An 8,745-nucleotide genomic window follows, 5' to 3' on the forward strand; every position below is an offset into this window, starting at 1 on the left:
CCCTAGAGGTACAGATGCTTGTCGCTATACAAGGAACCCTAGCGGTACTTATATGTACCCCATACAGGGGTACATATAAGTACCCCTGCCTTGGGTACTTATATGTACCTCTAGGGTACAGATTGTGTACCCCTGTATGGGGTACAGATGAGTACCCCTGCATAGGGTACAGATGAGTACCTCTAGGGTTCCTTGTATAGCGACAAGCATCTGTACCCTTACCGGTACATATTTGCACTCCTTTTTTTAGTGTGTATGTGACTGTCTAGGTAAACAATATGACACACACACAAACACGTACACAAACACGCACACAAACACGCACACAAACACAGGCATGCAATCTATGAGAGTAAGTTTACAGCATACAACTCGAACTGTATGTATAAGACATGCTAAGGTGTTTTTCCTTGATATATACAAATTATACGCTTTATTTCCTGGAAACTAATAACAAAGCAAAAGCATCCACGTGTTGATATTGCACTAAGTACAAACACAGAGGACTATACATACGAATAAGGTTGTTGCATGAAAAAATAATACATGTACATGATGCAGTCGTGCACCGTACCAATATGTTGCCATTTTTGTGAATTTGTGAATCTTTTTTGGTTTTTGTTTTTGAATTTTGAAATGGCCTTTTTAATCCTTTACCTTTGAATTTCAAGAGATATGGAATAAAACTAGAAATGTTGCTATGGTAAGTGGTATGTATCCACCATAATGCATGCTTCTCCCAATAGGTCTATGTTACGTCTGGATGAGTGACGACAGTTTCACATAAGTGGCAAAATAGTAAAATGACAAATGTCACAAATGTCACAAATATGTTGAGTGTTTACTTTCCTTGAACTAATTTTCATTGGATAATAGCTAAGAGAGAGTCTTATAGTCTAAGAAAGCAGGTATTTGGGGATTGAAGAAAGTTCTTTGATTTCATAATGCACATGAACCGATTTTATGTCCCATGTGTATATCCACTTCTTCGTAGTAACAGATACCTGCTGTCAATACACTGTAAATGTCTACCTTTGCTCATCAAAATTCCTCTTACTCTGTCACGAAGAAAACTACGTTCAACTTGATGCATTATAACAAAATGTACAGTGAGTTTTGATTCAGCCAAAGTGATACCCCTTGCTCTTCACACAAGAAACACATTTGTATCTCTGAAAAAGTAAACAGATTATGCACCATTGAGAAATGGGTAGGCCATAGATATGAATTGGATGGTGGTAGTAGACATACTGCATGTACATGTATTATTATCGCACTGTTTGCACCATCAATTATATTTCAAAGTACGATATTTCTTCCTATAGAACACAATTTTATACACCTGTGCATTTAGTGAAAGAAATTATCCTCATCATGTAAAAGCACACTGGTCATATCATAATGCATCAAATCCATGTAGTGAGTGCTTGTTTTGCACGCTGCATAAATACAGCTTTACATCCAACTGGAGAGAAGTCATGACCCCCCCCCCCCCCCCAAAAAAAAAAGGAAGATGTGTGAATCCGCTGAAAAGTCCTGAGAATACTTAGGCAAATGTCTATGGGAAATGCGTGTTGTATCAAACTCAAAACGTCCTCAATGGGTTAACATGGTCTTCTCTATCAGTTCACCACTGAAGAGTAACTTTTGGACGAGGATCACATAAATTAGTTTTGACCATCAGGCTAAATCTAATGGCAATCTCCTTACAGTACTCCCATCTGTTGAGGTAATCTCACTATGCACAACACCGCCCACTGGCACTGGTAAAACAGTCCAGGACTCAATCACCGTTGGACCAGTAATTTTTCAGGAATGGACCAGTAAAAATGGACAAACTGGGTTACCTACTGGTCAAACAGATGAGTATGGCCAGTAAAAAAAAAAAAAATATGGGTTAGTGTGCAGCCATGTCATGCAAACCATTCAATTGTCTACTCATGTCTTGCACACCGCAGGTACTATGTATATCAATCTGTTCGAACATACTATAACACACTGCTGAAATGTAATGAATGCTCTCAGGGAAATGAATAACTTACAATGTAGCTGAATATCGCTAGATCCACGCAAGGTCAACTAAAGCAAGGTTGGTTGCACTTCATATTCATTCTAAATAAGAAAATATAGATTTAGAAACAGCAGTGGCAATTACAGGAATCTTCATGAAAGTAAAGCTCATGCTCGTGTATTTGATGTAGATTACTGGGAAACATGTAAGATCCTATTGTACATAGAAGCTACGTGGAAGTTTGTGTTTTGCTTTTGTGTGAGCTTGGAGATCTAACTTCAATATAAGTAAAGAGAGGGCAGGTGTAGAACCCAAAGTAACCAAATCCTCACCCTGTTACTAGCAATGTAAAAACCTCAAGAGTGATTCAATTTTCCATTAACATCTGAACCTTTAGAAATTCTTACCTCTCCTTTGGCTGTAACACATACACTGCAGTCAACCTATAATTTTGTATGGTAAGCACTCAGGATTAGTATCATTTTTAGTGAACTGCTTCAGTTGCCAATATTCCTGCATCAAGTTAGTAGGCTCTGCCTGCAAAGAATATGTACACTACAAACACATTATTGTCAAATTTTTCAATTGATACTACATCTGGTGCATGTGTACATGAGTACCTCAAACGGGCAAGGCAAACTATGATTTGCAATGAATTCAAGCAACATATTAAAAGATTTCCTTGCTCATAACTATGATGGAAATCACATTTTAACCTTACAGTATTAAGAGGCCAGAGACGTACAATCACTCTGTAAGCAGCAAAACAATAACCGTATTGAAGGATATTCTTATAACTTCAAGTTAACACACATGAGACATTAAAGCTCTAAATGAGAATTTGTTGCCTAAATTCAGCTGAGGTAAAAAGGTTTCTGTCCTATCAATGGGCCAGAAGAAGTAAAACCACCATGAATTTATTGGGATATAACGTTAATCAACTTTCCTATCTTAAGAACGAGATGCTGGAAATATTCAAAGCAATTTCCAGAATCGACCTGAATATATGGGATATTTAAGTTGATCAATCTTTGTACCTTGAATGGTAATTACTTGGAATATCCTAATCTTGTGAGAGAGGTTTGCATGAAATATTGGTGCGCTCTTCGTGTTGGGCTATTCCAGCCCAAATGTGCACTACACAGCCAAAGTTGAAGCAATCCCTGCAGAAATGTTGGTGCAGGTGCAGAGAACTGTTCCTTCCACCTCCACGAGAAGGCCATCTGGTGCAAAAGGAATCCCACATATTACTAATAGGGACTTTCTGATTGTGTGGACACAGCCACGTTTCTTGTACAAGAGTGGTTCCAGATTGCTACAGTCCGTTTGTCACATCTGGGATGATATCGCCCATTTTGATTTTCAGTGCACGTCGTTCACTACGTACTGCTATGACGTCATGGTTCCCTTTCCTCCAACAGGCTGGCGAGTGGTTGCACTAAGCGATGACATCACTCATGTTCTGAATATAGGTGGCAATGAAATCCTTGGCAGACGCGTTTTGCGATTCAGGCCTGGGATATACTGGAGAACATGAAAGTACGCACAGTTCCTCAAAACAACGTCATTACCTCGACGTCGACATTCAGGAGGTGAAATGGATTTGGATTTGGTCCCGCAGGTTCCTGGACAAATAGTGAGAAATGAATTTACAACAAATTTGTTAATAACAACAAACAAACTTTTCTTCACATTTTATCTAGTGCCATCAAAAGTGTAACATTCAAAAACATTATGTTATCAGTTAGTTTCAAACCCCAGTTTACATTGAAAATATTACTTCATGTATTATCTATGCTCAAAGTAACCATCACCTTTTATATTATTTGAGGTTGATGTGAAAAAAAAGAAGAAGCAGCATAATTGCAAAACTTATCAAAATTGCTTCAATAATATCTATCTAGTATCAACCTTTCTTTTCTTTTTTTTTTTTGGGGGGGGGGGCAAATAATTAACTTACAACTCTATAAACATTTACTTTCCACAAAACATTTGGAATGTACCAAAAGCTCTTCTTATTTTGTGACAAAATATCCAATCAAATATGGACTCATTCCCTTTCAAATCATATTTCACTTTACACAAACCTGTGGTATTACAGCCAAGGTCTTCCATGATGGGCGCCCTTTTGATGAGAGTCCTTGCAGCTTCAGAGTATTGTAAGGGTGAAGAGAACTTAAGTGTGAATCTATGGACAGAGAAAAAAAAACAGGAAAAAAGGGGACAGTTTACCTTATTTGAGATAAAGGAATTGGTCACTTTATCTGATTGATAATTCATAGGAATTACCATCATGTCATATACATCCTACATATACAGTGGACTCCCGTTAATAACGAAGTCCTCGGGACCGGCAGTTTTCTTTCTTTATATCGGAATTTTGTTATAACCGAACAAAGAAACAATATACATAGAGTGGATGAGATTGCAGCCCAAATTTTTACTTCGTTATAACCGGATTTTCGTTATAACCGTGTTCGTTATAACGGGAGTGCACTGTAATAGGAAAATCATAGTTTACGATACTTGCAAAGTCATTCTTTCTGCAAAGGTCTTGTAGGAATAACAGTAATTCACAGCCTGTCATGGATCACACATAACACGTATCTTGCCACTTGTTAACTGATGCTACATCCAGCAGTCATGGGGCCATCATGTCACTGCCACACAATCAGTAGTAGGCCCTACCCAAAAATGGACATGCATCTTCTGGTGTTACAAGTCACAATGTACCATTTTATGATAGTATGACCCAGGGCTGAAGTCATGTAACTACGTGTACATCATGTAGTATTGTGCTCTGCATGGTTCTTTCCCGTTTTAACTACAGTACTTATGTGTCATTAAAAGACTTACCATTACCAAGTATGCTTGATAACGTCCTTGAAGAGTTCTTGAATAATCTTTGCTCTCCACTGACTTCCAGATGGTTAGAAGAGATGCATTCCTCTCCTTTGTCACATCCATTCACAAGTGACATGAAGTAATCCACAGCTTGGTAGTGAAACAACTGCATAAGGAGCTGCTTGTCTAAATAACAATAACAAAAAAAAAAGAAATGTGTAATTGGTAGCACTAATGTGAGGTTTAGGTCTTACATCAGTTTCTTGTACCGTGGTAAGTATTTATTGCCTTGTAAATACAGAAAGGGAAAATGTTTGGGTCACACCTGCTTCCAATGAGAATAAAAGTTTGTGAAGGTAGGAATACAATGATGAATATTGCAAGTGACATCAACAATAGGTTCATAAATTTTACTGGAATGGGTAAACTCCCGAGTGTCTCGAGTATTGATGACGTAATATAAATAGCAGTAGCAACACAGCTAGACTGGGATGTTCTACACTGTCTTTTCAAAAAGGCCATCATAAATCCATAAAAAGAACATCTAAAACTACAGTGAATATTGGTAACTATACACAGCCCTGTCACTGTACAGAAGTCGCAACAGGCATGCTTCACATGACGTCTGGTTGGGCTAGGGATGGGGAGACATTATGAGTACACTCTATGATTTTTAGGACAGTATCAGCTTTTAAGTCAATGAACTTATAGTCCCTTTTACATGCAATGCAATTGTGTTGACTGTATCCATGGGAATGAAGGCCTATCAATGCTTACGCAGAATGAAATTTCATTGAATGGAAGATTTTTACACTCTTGGCACAGTCAGCATTTGGATTTATATTTCAACTACAAATATATCAACCAGTCATCAGACTCTGTATATCTTAGAAGTTAGACTATTAATACAGTACATTGTATTAGAGATCTACCCAGTCTATGTAGTTGACTAGACATCACTTAGTCTTGGTCTGCCTTGTGTCCATCCGGCTTATTAATTCCGATTACAATAGAATCTATAGACCCTACTATAAAAGTTTGAACTCAATCGGCCATGGGAAAATGATAAGATAAGGTGATAGACTAACTTGTTAAGACAGTGCAATTCACTTGATTCAGTGTGGTTAACTTGATTAAATCAGGGGTGGGTACAGGAATTCCGTAAAGGGGAGGGGTCTTTACAAAATCAAATGGGAGATGCAGGCTCCCCCCCCCCCCCATATTTAACTTATTATTTCTTTGTTTTGGTTCAATCTAATAAAGAGGGAGCAGGCGCCCGGGTGCACCCCCCTCTGGATCCGCCTTTTCAATGGTAAATTGAATTCAAATGGCCACACGTTGTATGTGTATGACGTGTAAACCAAAGGTATCCTGTAGTCTGTGGTCTATGTTGGATGTCACACACTGGGCTATCGAAACGTAATTTTATGAGGGTTACAAGGAACTCTTTCCGTAGAGGGATGCAACTGTCTAACCTTACCATCTAAAGCAGCCCAGTAACAGCACAAACCATTGCTGCCTTTCAAGATGCTCCCCTTCCACTCAAACCAGCCATTAGAAGAATAAATTTTAAAAAGCCTTCTGTTGGGAGACAGGATGCTGCAATTCATGAGTATTTTTTGACTCGCACATGGAACATGTTTTGGTGCCCATGTTTTAATCATGAAGATGTATCTTGCTTGGTATAACTTGTGCACCATCATCATACAGTGACATGTAGACTAGAGCTCTACTGCCACTGCACGACCCTAACCCCTGGGCGCTCCTTGTACACATTTATTCTCGCGTTGGGGCTGGTCGCAGTTAGCACTACTATTCAGTACAGTGCAGTGTGTACGCTATGCGTATGGGGCAGCTGGTCGCAGTTAACAGTAACACTGCACCAATAGTTTGGCTGTAATGTTATTGTTGGGACTGTAGACAACATTTCGACAAACAGGCCTTAGAACTGTTATTGGTCTAGACACTACATATACAATGAACATTCTAGCTAACAATGTCTTTAGATCCTCAGACAGACTCTTTGTAAGTCCGTTGTGATCCGTCATGATCATGCACTCACTCACCGTGACATTACGAGAAGTGGTCAACACGTACACGTCTGGTCCAGTGTCGAAGTTGTGCATGCATCAGTTAATGGCCTTCTGTCGACTGCGTGCTTGAATTGAAGATCCTTGCAGTTGCACGTTTTTTACCAGCTGAAGCGCGATAATAAATGTTTAATCTCGCTAGTTAGCTTGATGATCGGCACATTTTGTTGCTCGGTTACATTCGGTTACGTGTAAACTGTATGCAACGCGATCATCCTGCGTGAAAACCTACCGCTCGGCGACACGTACGTACACGTCGTCGCCGCTCCAGATATTTGAATGAGTGGCCAACTTAGCGAGTTGTACAGATGAGGAAAAAAAGAATAACTAAAATAATCATACGCAAATTTTTAAGTAAATATATCATGAACGATTATTTTGTAAACATTTTTAGCAATTTTTTATGCAATTACATTAATTAATTGAGTATATCATTCAGAAAATAACGCTCATTTTTGATAATCGCAGGAGTTGATTTCCTTCTTTGCGCTTATTGGTCAACTAGTTTGGCGGTAGGTATTCTCGTTATCAGAACGTGATTTTAACAACCGTAAAGCCCCCGAAAAAAACATTTCCAAGATTGCAGTATTGACACTTTGTCTTAAAACACGGTACTTGCAAGTTTTAGGTATACTGAAATATGCAAAATGTGTACTTTGACATAACCGTTGTATCCACTACCAAGATGTAATGTAACATGTACATGCATAATTGGTCTTTGTGTCAAGACTATTCACGGTACCGACAAGTAGGAACACCTACCCTCAAGGATGCCTGCCCGTTCGCGTACCGACGAGTACCCCTAGACGAACTTACTTGCTCTCAAGCCCGATACGGGTACACAGGCGGAAACGCCTACCCCAATTGTACCGCTAGTTTTTAGTGTGTATAGTGTATATTTATGAAGGAAAGATCGCGGCTCTTACGGAAAATCTTTGTTTATTTTTCCTCAGATTCCGTTCCTTGCTGGAAAATCATGACCGCGACTGCAGGAGCTTTTTTTGTCATCATGGTTCCTCTTGTGATAATTTGTCTCATCTTATACATGCCAATAAAGAAGGATGAATAATGTACACGTTTATTGTCATCTTCTTGGAAAGATGACAAATTTTCTCAATGTTAACCTTTATTTGCACAATATTGCTGATGTTACATCAGCAGTGGTAACCGCAGTTACTGTATAAAGTCCCAATCGCAATTAGATTTTTAGATTTTTTTTTTTAGATCTTATTTCAATATATTTTTTCTTTTGTTTTTCCTTTACTGGAGGTTCTACCGGATATTTGTTTTGCCTTGGCATCTACAAATATCAAGAAGGCTGATTTTGTTTGCAGTTTCAACCCTAAATTGGCTTGGGTAAATTGGGAATTCTAAAGATTTTTGGTTGGTACACGTATGGATTTGCATAGGAAAAACAAGGTTGTGATTTTTATGCCTCTGCGAAAATCCAAAATTCTACTACATTGACATTAGATGACCAGTTTGCCGAAGATATTGATATTTATAAAAATTACATTTGATTTGATTTGATTTGATTTTATTGGTTCCTGCATTATATCATATACATTGATGGTACCATAAATGGATATACATAAACATTAATAACCATTGCTAACATGATAAGTTTCTTCATTACCTTTAGAATGTACAGCAATACAGTTTCTTCATTGCCTTTACAATGTACAACAGAACATAATCAGTGATGCAATGAGAAACGCAGATGGGCTACAGTTTAAGCATTGCTCGATTTGCATGCAGCCCTCGTACATAATATATAACATATAGGAAAATAAGGGGAGG

This window comes from Diadema setosum, chromosome 13 (genome assembly GCF_964275005.1).
Source record: "Diadema setosum chromosome 13, eeDiaSeto1, whole genome shotgun sequence".
In the NCBI taxonomy this organism is placed as follows: domain Eukaryota; kingdom Metazoa; phylum Echinodermata; class Echinoidea; order Diadematoida; family Diadematidae; genus Diadema; species Diadema setosum.